Below are 10,854 nucleotides of genomic sequence, written 5' to 3' on the forward strand. Positions count from 1 at the left end.
CATGTGAGTCAAACTAGGTTTAACCAGGTGAGTCAGACTAGTTTGAGCAGGTAAAACAGCCGACGTTTTGAACAGGAAGTCATGATACAATGGGTCAAGTGGGTGGGGCTACATAAGGTGATTAGCCTCTGCAGGGAAGGATTTATGACATCACTGATGAATGATGTCACTGTCTATAAAATCATCAGTGTGTGTCATAAATCACTGATTATACCACTTGGTGATGTCACCAGTGATGTCACTCCAGCACTGGATGATGTCATCAGTGATGTCACTCGAGCAATTGTGATGTCAGTGAGCACATCAATATAATATACACATACTAATAAGAGTTCACGTTGCTATGGCTGGAGTTCCGAAGGGAGATAACTGCTTTATAGACATGGGCAGCAAGGATGCAGATGTGTTCAGTGCAGATGAGGCACATGGAGATGTGTTCAGTGCTGATGAGGTTCATGGAGATATCTTCATTGCTGATGAGGGTCAGCCTACTGGCATGGGTGGGGCAGGGATCATGGCAAAGCTCTGTCCCGCTATAGGCCTCTCAGGCAACATGACTAAAGAGTGGATTGAGAGGCATCGAGGGTCCATTCGACCATGGGCAAGTTTCGTTGACAAGCGCAAGTTCTCCAAACCTCACAACTGTGGTGAGTTGTGGCAAAGGGTGATGAGCAACGTGAACACTTACAACAGCAACTATACCTTCATCTTCCTCGGTCTCATCGTCTACTGCATTATAAGCTCTCCCATGCTGCTGATTGCGATGGCTGTGTATGCTGGTGCCTTCTACATAATCCACCTCAAGTCCCTTAAGACCAAGCTGGTTGTCTTTGGTAAGGAGCTGACTGTCCTTCACCAGATGAGTCTGGCAGGAGCCATCTCTCTTCCTGTGTTCTGGTTTGCCGGGGCTGGAGCTGCAGTCTTTTGGATTCTGGGAGCGACACTATTTGTGATTGGCGTTCACGCTGTGTTCCATGAGGTGGACATGGATGAGCTAAACCCCTTCATGGAGACTGTGTGAAGACCAGGCTGAACTCTCTCACCCTTGTACCTTGTAGGTGCTGATCTTGGATGATCAGTTTGACACTATGATAATGTTAAGAGGAAAAACTGGTGTGTACACTGCATTCCCACAATTGACTCATCCCGATGTACCTTGAAGGCACCTTGTCTTGCCTCTGAAGTAGTTGTTACAGACCTCTGATATCTTACAAATATAATAGAGCGGCGCGATTCCGCCGGCGGTGTCCCACATGGACACCGTCCCATTATATTAGTAAACAAACAATCCATCAACTGAGCACGCAAACCACCGAATGATGATGTCATACCAGTCTGTAACAGTGGGACCGCAAAGTTGGGCGTGTCCACCAACCGAAATGTTGAACACTTGAAGCGTCGTTGGTGCTGAGCTGAAATACTTTTATGGCATGGCCACTAGGAGGCGTCTATAAAAGTGTCTGTCCATAGTCAGCTAGGGCCTATTATTATCATTACTAGAAATCTGTGTGCTTTGCGCGCGCACCTTCATCACCACCATCGCCAGAGAATGTCACTGCTACGCTGTCACCACATCGCAGTTTGGTCGCACTGCATGACATCCGCACCAGGAAGGGCCCCATCACAGCGCTGTTGTTCTCCCCTGACGGCCGTTACCTAACAACATACTCCAACAGCGACAGCTGGCAGATGTTCATCTGAGCAGTATCGGCCTGTTGAACTCGGCCCGTCAGCTGCGCTGTATGAGCAACTACCAGGTTCCGCCGATGCAGCCGCCCTCTCCAGGCTCCCAGAACCACCAGAAGCTGGCCTGGATCATCTAGACCTTCGAACACAACTTCATCTGATGGCCCACAAGGGCAAGGAGCACCGCTTCATGGTCTAACCAGCTCTGATTGGCTTCCACACCATTTTGACCCAAACACCATGATTGAAAGTATGAGAGATAACAGATAAACTCAAAATAGACTATCTTTTACATTCTCCAAATGTGTTTTCTTGTAAATGAAATAATGGTGAAATGTAACATATCAGTTTCGGGGGCCCCTTGGAAACTCCTCAAGGTGAAGAGCCTGGTCTTCTGAACCTGCTCTTATTTTGAAAGCACCTGAGACACTATCTCTTGTTATGAATTGACGCTATATAATATTTTTCTCCTACATAATAAAGTTCAAGTTGTGTGCATGTGCCTCTATACGCCTCTTTCACACCGCTGCCATCTTGGATTGAAAAAGATTGCAGTGTATATTATGCGTAATACAACCTAATATCAAATGTAAGTGACGAGTGTAACGAAACAGCAGAGGCCTTGTATGTGTATGTTTGTGTTCCACTCATCTGCACAGTGGCATTTGAAGAGCAAATACAGGCAGGCCATTGATAATGGTGAAAGGCTCATAGTGAAAACATTTCTGATCACCAGAGCTCTTTAAGAAATGTAGGGAAACACTCATCTGCACTGATTTCCCTTTCTTTTTTGTATTTTCTTTATTTGTTTCCTTTTAAATGTGAAATGTGACTTTACTCTTGAGTGAATTTCTATGCAAGGGCCCCAGCCCTGTCTAATATTTACCTTGGCACTAACTGTGATGGTATCTATCTATCTATCTATCTATCTATATCTATCCATCTATCCTATCCATCTATCTACTCTATCTATCATCTATCTATCTATCTATCCATCTATCTATCTACTGTATCTATCTGTCTGTCTGTTTATCTATCTATCTATCTATCTATCATCATCATCATCATCATCATCATCATCATCATATAAATGGGCGCTAGGGCTCTGTCTGTCTGTATCTCCGTTTGTTTCTCTGTCTGTCCCACATACTGATGTGACATCATCAGTGAATTACTCACACACAAGACTATAGTTCAGTGATGATGTCACTGATGACATCATCAGTGATTGATGTCATCAGTGATGTCATACATAAGCATTGTGACATCATCGTGGGGTCTGCTGCGGTCTGCCTCAGTCATAATTCGTACAGAATTTGAAGTAGTCAGGCCAGCGAGCCACCAGGGCTTTCAAACACACAAACACTAGTGGAGTCGAGACCACCTAACCCGAGACCGAGACAAGACCAAGACCGAGGAGGGGCGAGACCGAGACAAGACCAAGACCGAGGGCGGGCGAGACCGAGACAAGACCAAGACCGAGGAGGGGCGAGACCGAGACAAGACCAAGACCGAGGGCGGGCAGGACCGAGACCAAGACCAGACAAATGCAAAACCATTTTCAAGACCATTTATACGCAACCATTTAACCTTTAGACCATTGCTCTGCTAACAACGAAATAAATCATTACATGTATTTAGGAACGATAGTAAAATATAAATGGCTGTACAGTATATACTCAGTGACAGAATGCAATCCTTTGATCTGAAACACTTTCATATCACTGACCTTCAGAAAGGCTCGACACAGTGGACAGAATGAAAAACACCTTACTGCTGCTAAATTATGACTCCCCCCCCCCTTTGTGGTTTGTCTCCAGCCACATTGTTCAAGTCAAGTCAAGTCAAAGTTGATTTATAAAGCACATTTACAACAACCAGAGTTGACCAAAGTGCTGCTGACCTGTGTTGTCTTCCTTTGTGCATGAACGTGAGGGGAGTGGCTACAGCATTAGAAACTTTCAAACTGCAAGGTTATTGGTTGCGATTGAAGGAGGGACTTTTACACCCAATCACAGTCAAACAAATATATACACAGGCAAGGAATGATGTCACTGCAGTTGTTGTCTTGGCTGGTCTTGAAATAGAATCCCGAGTCCGGCTTGCCCGAGACGAGACCGATGGAGGGCGAGTCTGGGATGAGACCGAGACCATCAAAATGTGGTCTTGAGACCGGTCTCGAGACCAAGACCGGTCTCGACTACTCCAACAATAAATACACACACACACACACACACACACACACACACACACACACACACACACACACACAGCATTTTCAATCATGTGCGACTCGCAATGAGAAGCAATATCAAATACGTCTGCTGAGACTGCAGTAGCATTGGGCCATGTCTGATTCATATCTGATTTATTTATTAGTTTGGGCTAAACTAATTTGATGGTGCGTGGGGGGGCACCACTCCAAATGCCGTTATTTCTCTTTATATTCCCTTTCCCTGTATGCATCTCTTCCTATTAATATTATATAGATTTTCTTTTTTAAAGGTCTAATCTCGTTTGAATCATTTTGGCTGATGCTCTAAGGCAGCTGATGCCCCAGGGCACTCACCCTGCCAAAATAGTTGCTAATCCGGGCTTGCCCAGATGCTGATGACGGGTGACAATGCGGACCAGTGGGATCTGAACCGGAACTAATGGCCCAAGCATGTGTGACGTCAGCGACTTTGAGCGACTGCACTGACTGTAGACCGCGGTACTGATTACCATCCCATCCCCCGCTTACAGACTCGATACGGCTGACAATGAAAGGAGGGGGTGGTGTGCGGGGTTTGAAAGACGACTGAGTGTGGATGACGTTGTTTGGTGAAGTTATGGTTTGGTTGGGACTTGGGAGGGTCTGGGGTGACATATTTATCTCATCGGCCTCTGAGGTCACCAGAGATACAATAACATGCTGTGGTGGAGGGTGGAGGGTGCAGGGAGAGGCCAGACAGCTAACTGAAAATAACTATGGTCATTTCCAAAACACATTCTGAAAAATAAAAAACAATACCTATATTAACACGTTGACTGCCAACGACGTGTTAACACGTTTTCAGAATCCAGCTGTTGACTGCCAGCGACGTGTAAACACGTCGTTGGCATCGATTTTTTTTTTTTGACGGTGGGTTGTGCATCTAACCCTTTTACATCTCTTATATAAGTATTGGACGTGTACAACGTGTACAACCCATTCCACCGACCCACTAAGTGGCGACAAGGAAGTAGGAAGGCAAGCAAAAAGCAGTGTGATCCATTTCCATTCTCATGAAAATGGATTGGCGGAGGCGCTTTCGTCTTCGCGCTGATTGCTGGCGGTGCGGGATTGCAAACTTGCATGGTGGATTGCGGATGGAGCACACTTTGAGGCACGCAGCGTAAATATGACCAGAGTCGCAGGGGCTTCATCGGAGCTCTCGGCCAGGGCTCCGGGAGGCAGGCGAGTCCAGCCGGGCTTCCTCGGGGAGCGGCCACGCAGACAGGCACAGCCAGGCACAGCCGCACAGCGGCAGCGGGGCAGTGAGACTGGTGACACGCTTGTGGTGCAGCAGGCTATTTTGCAAATTGGAAACAGCCATAAAAGGCTTTTAGAATGGGATTTTCAACCCATTCTTTTTTGTTTCTTTTTCGCTCTAATTTAGAGTAATTTAATTTCTATTCAGAAATTTATTTGAGAGGTCGAGAGTATGAGAAAGTGCATTTGCACAGGTAGGAAAGTGCTTGTGACACGGCGCTGCAGCCAAGAAGAACGCCCACGGAGGGAGGAGTTGAGCAGAGGGGAGTTTCCTGCTGTTATGGAGGAAATTACTGTTCAAAACTATTGTTTAGGTCTTACTGATGCCAAAAATGAATGGTTAAAGTGACTGTTCTATCGAATTTCACAAAAAGCCGTTTATCTCTGAATATTTTTTCTGACGCTGAAACCATGCTGTATTCAATTGCTAATGCTTACATAACTACTAACTCTACAAACTAACTCTTTTAGACAGAGAAAGTACACATTCTATTAGTACTTTTGAGATATTGTATGTTCACAAACTCCAAGCAGAAAAGAATCCTCGGCTCTTGTAAAATGAGCCAGAATCCTCAAAAAACGGCTTGGCAGAAGCTACCTACAGCAAAAAAAAACAGCTGGCAGTCAATGTGTTAAATAAATATAGATGATCCACTAAGGGGAAAGTGTCACATTTATAAGGATAAGTTCACGCAAAAATTAAAATTCCATCATTAATTACTCACGCCCATGCTGATGATGCCGGTGAAGTTTTTTAGTACACAAAACAGTGCAAAACACTGCAGTATTCTCCTAAACCAGTGATTCCCAAAGTGTGGGCCAACTGGTGGGCCGTGGAGGTACTGCAGGTGGGCCTCCAGGAGCATTTATTTTTTGGACAAATAGAAACTACCAAATGGACCGTTCTCAACTAGAACGCTTGAATAATACACATTGGGCACCCAAATCAGTGTTTTTATTTTACTATGCATCCTGGAACTTGGCGTTAGCATACTCCATCCACATACATGAAACGGTTAGCATTTGAGCTAACGCATTGTAACAGTAACATTACAATGTGAATTTGGTGATGTACCAGTACCCCAGCCTGCGAGCTTTCAAAATATGCCAGGCTAATTTGAATTCAAACTAGATAAAAGCAAAGAAAATTGCAGTGCATTGTTTGGAGAGTGGAGTGAAATGCATGTGCATTTTCTTTTCAAAATCACCTGTCAAATCCCACTTTAACCCCTGTGCAGGCAAATATTTCTGATGAGTAAGCGGGAGAAAATGTTATAGCAAGATGCCAATCAAAGTATCAATTATATTGGCCCTGGAAGTGAGCTTGTGTTCGTGAATACAACATAAGTCCATTTGAAAGGCCCACTCATGTGGTATTCACGTTATGTGGACATTTTCTGAAAGCTTTGAGTTCACGACTTGTGACATTTTCACAAAATGGCGTACGTCATGGTTGGAAAGTAAATATATTGCCATTTTAGCCATATAGAGCTTTTCATAATTGTATATGTCTGACGAACATGTTGCTAGTTTTAGAGACACATGCTACTGGCTAGCAGTTAGCTAACTGCTACACATACAAACAGCTCACTCTTATCTGCTCTCAGCTCCTCTCCTCTGTTCTCTTCTCTTCCCCTGTGTTTTTTAACCATTTAAGCGCTCTGATGCTCCATCTCCTCAGACGGAGTGCCGAGAGTGCACTCTGCCACTCCGAGAGTGTACAGTAGCGCTCTGAATAACCCAACGCTGTATTCCAGCAGCGCTCCCAATTTACGAATGGCCCAGTTTGTGCCAGACCCCTATAGTCAACTGCGCATGTTCATGACGTGACCACTTGAGTGCCAAGCATGTCGTCTACACGACTTCTAGTCTCGTAAACACGAGTTCACAACTTTGAAGGCTGAAATAGGCCCTGGAGTTTGAGCTCATAATAATAACCTGACCAACTTCATTAGTTGTTTGCAAACTGACGCCAGATTCAAACCAAGACCCCCCCCCCCCCCCCCCCCCCAACTCTTCTATAGGAGTCTGCCCCTCCTGAACCCATCGGTGGTCTTCTCAGATGTAAAACACCGCACAGGGAATCTGCCAACCAACAACTATGGAAAACGGAGGACGGTCGTAGCTGCAAACATAAACAGATAAACGAGTAGAAAGAATGCATGTGGGGAAGACTGTTGACAGGCACGAAGGAACATTTGATTGGCTTCTAATTGCTTGGGGTTTAAGTTCTAATTGTGTGTGTGTGTGTGTGTGTGTGTGTGTGTGTGTGTGTGTGTGTGTGTGTGTGTGTGTGTGTGTGTGTGTGTGTGTGTGTGCGTGCGTGGGCGCATGCGTGCGCCGTAGAGAGAGAATAAGAGAAAGAGGGAGAGAGTGAACTGGAGAAAGGAAGGAGAAAGGAAGGAAAAAAGAAAGACGTAGACCACAGAAAGCTGTGTGTACTTCACAAGGTAGCTGTGTTGTGGTGTTTTTAATTCCAGGGCACGAGCAACATGTCCTAATGAAACGAGCAGTTTAATTGCATTCCTTCCCCTCACAGGAGAAGATGAATAACACTTAACGTTCGCCTCACCTCGGCCTGGAAATCAGCTCATTATAAAACAGCTATGTTGAGCAGCATTGTTTTTGCTCATTTAGCAACACAGCTGAGGGCAAAATAATATGTAGGCTACTGTAAGATGTATGATAATATGTAGGCTACTGTAATATGTACGATGCTCCAGAATAATATGTAGGCTACTGTAATATGTATGATGCTCCAGAATAATATGTAGGCTACTGTAAGCTAACCCTCCACCCCGAACCCCTGCTACACCCTTCCACCCTAACCTAGGGTGGGACATGCCTCTCTTTTTTTTTTACATACTGTAAGTAAGCGATGATCTCTGTTGTTTTTATGGTAATAATAATACTGTCTCAAAATTAAATGATTCACTGCCATATTTTCATTGGCTGGTCGTAGTGTAGAGGCTCATTGGCTGGTCGTAGTGTAGAGGCTCATTGGCTGGTCGTAGTGTAGAGGATCATTGGCCGGTCGTAGTGTAGAGGATCATTGGCTGGTCGTAGTGTAGAGGATCATTGGCTGGTCGTAGTGTAGAGGATCATTGGCTGGTCGTAGTGTAGAGGCTCATTTGCTGGTCGTAGTGTAGAGGATCATTGGCCGGTCGTAGTGTAGAGGCTCATTGGCCGGTCATTGATAGGCTGTCTGGTCGTTGAAGGTTGTCTGGTCATTGATAGGTTGTCTGGTCATTGAAGGGTGTCTGGTCATTGAATGCTGTCTGGTCGTTGAAGGCTGTCTGGTCATTGATAGGCTGTCTGGTCATTGATAGGCTGTCTGGTCATTGATAGGCTGTCTGGTCATTGATAGGCTGTCTGGTCGTTGAAGCCTGTCTGGTCGTTGAAGGTTGTCTGGTCATTGATAGGTTGTCTGGTCATTGAAGGGTGTCTGGTCATTGAATGCTGTCTGGTCGTTGAAGGCTGTCTGGTCATTGAAGGCTGTCTGGTCATCGATAGGCTGTCTGGTCATCGATAGGTTGTCTGGTCGTTGATAGGCTGGCTGCTCGTTGAAGGCTGTCTGGTCATTGATAGGCTGTCTGGTCATTGAAGCTTGTCTGGTCATTGATAGGCTGTCTGGTCATTGAAGCTTGTCTGGTCGTTGAAGGCTGTCTGGTCATTGAAGGCTGTCTGGTCATTGAAGGCTATCTGGTCGTTGAAGTCTCTCTGGTCGTTGAAGGTTGTCTGGTCGTTGATAGGCTGTCTGGGGGAAAAAGAGCGTTCCTCCAGCTTGACTCTGGTTTCTCCTTTTCTCTAACAGGACATTGCACTGGGGAGAACCTGGCTCCAAGAGGAGAAGGGATTCATATCAGAGAGCAGACAAGCAATGCAGCAAAGCAGACACAACTGAGAGAAAGGAGAGAGAGAGACTGAGAGAAAGAGAGAGACAGACAGACCGACAGAAAGAGCGACAGAAAGACATAGACAGACCGACAGACAGAGAGAGAGAGAGAGAGAGAGAGAGAGAGGGGAGTTGAGAGAGGGATAGAGAGAGAGAGAGGAGTTGAGAGAGGGATAGAGAGAGAGAGAGACAGAGAGAGAGAGACAGACAGAAAGAGAGACAGACAGGCATAGACAGACAGACAGAGAGAGACAGAGAGAGAGAGAGAGAGGGGAGTTGAGAGAGGGATAGAGAGAGAGAGAGAGAGAGAGAGGGATAGAGAGAGAGAGAGAGGAGTTGAGAGAGGGATAGAGAGAGAGACAGAGACAGAGACAGAGAGACAGACAGAAAGAGAGACAGACAGGCATAGACAGACAGACAGAGAGAGACAGAGAGAGAGAGAGGGGGGGGGAGTTGAGAGAGGGATAGAGAGAGAGAGAGAGATAGAGAATGATAAAGGGAGAGAAGAGAGAAAGTAAAGAGGAAGAAAGGGATTTTTTTAACAGTGGGATGAGTCTCTAGAGCTGTGAAATTCAAGTCAAGGAGTGGGAGAGGTGGGAGACACACACACACACACGCACGCACGCACGCACATACATACATACACACACACACACACACACACACACACACACACACACACACACACACACACACACACGAGTACTGGGAAGTGTTTATGCTTGAGACGTACCTGATTGAAAGACCATGGTGCAGTGGTCTTTCATCATATGACATCATCTGTTAACATTACAACGGTAATACAAGGCCCGGCTGCGAAAATAACAGTGGTACAGCACAGAAGCAGCTGTCATGCAGGTGAAGTATAACCAAAATAACAGCTGATGATGGTGGAGAATCGAAACAAACATCTTCACCAACTCTTCAAATGGTGAAATGTTCCCAAAAGGTGGGAAGGTCCTACCTACATCCAAGTTGCTTCTGCTATTTTCTCAGAAAATCTAAGTCAGAAGACAAACAAGCTCATTAAACAAACTGTAAACAAATGTCTAGTACAGGGATCCTCAACTTGCTTTGCCCGGGGGCCACTTTCGTGAAATGATAGAAGGCCAGGGGCCAGTTAATAAACGATTCTACAACAGCATGAGTGAATACTGGATTCTGATTGGCTAGCAACAGTGGTAAATAGGCCAACAATCTACAGTTCGGCTCCAACCGCAGTATCACTCCGCTCCCTGATGCTGACTCCGCTCCCTGTGCTGACTCCGCCCACTGTTAGCCTGTCAGTCTGCAAATCTCTAACAAGGAAATGGCCGATCTCTAACAAGGAAATGTCCGATTTCGTAGTAACGTTTGATTTACTGGGTGGATGGAGTTTTGAGCAGTGGTTAGATGAAGATGAAGGTGAAGTGAACAAAGAACGACATGGTGAAATTGGGGAGAGAGAACTGGCTGAGCTTGAGTTGTCACGAGTTCGGACTAGCGGGAGGTCGGACTAGCGGGAGGTCGGACTAGCGCCCGGACCCCGAACCTGGGACTGTCAAACAAACAAACAAACGCCCTCTGCCGTCACCAGATATCAACACACCACCACCAAAACGGGCTGCTTTAGATAACTGTTTAAATAACTGTACTTTTACAGGCAATGTATCAATAACTGTGAATCCCGTTAAGGAATAGGTTAGTTGTTTTTTGGCTCAAAGGCAACTAAATGTTTAGTGCAATCATTGATCTTGTGTATGGAACTATATTCTGTGGC

The 10,854-nt window shown here is 45.6% G+C and overlaps 1 pseudogene across 1 annotated transcript; it reads left to right on the forward strand.

Moving 5' to 3' along the window:
- Positions 1 to 343: 343 nt before the first annotated feature.
- Positions 344 to 1,823, forward strand: LOC310775605 (prenylated Rab acceptor protein 1 pseudogene; annotated as a pseudogene). Its single transcript has 2 exons — positions 344 to 1,015; positions 1,677 to 1,823. The product of its transcript is annotated as a prenylated Rab acceptor protein 1 pseudogene (transcript).
- Positions 1,824 to 10,854: the final 9,031 nt, after the last annotated feature.

This window comes from Poromitra crassiceps, assembly GCF_964638095.1.
Source record: "Poromitra crassiceps genome assembly, chromosome: 4".
Lineage (NCBI taxonomy): Eukaryota > Metazoa > Chordata > Actinopteri > Beryciformes > Melamphaidae > Poromitra > Poromitra crassiceps.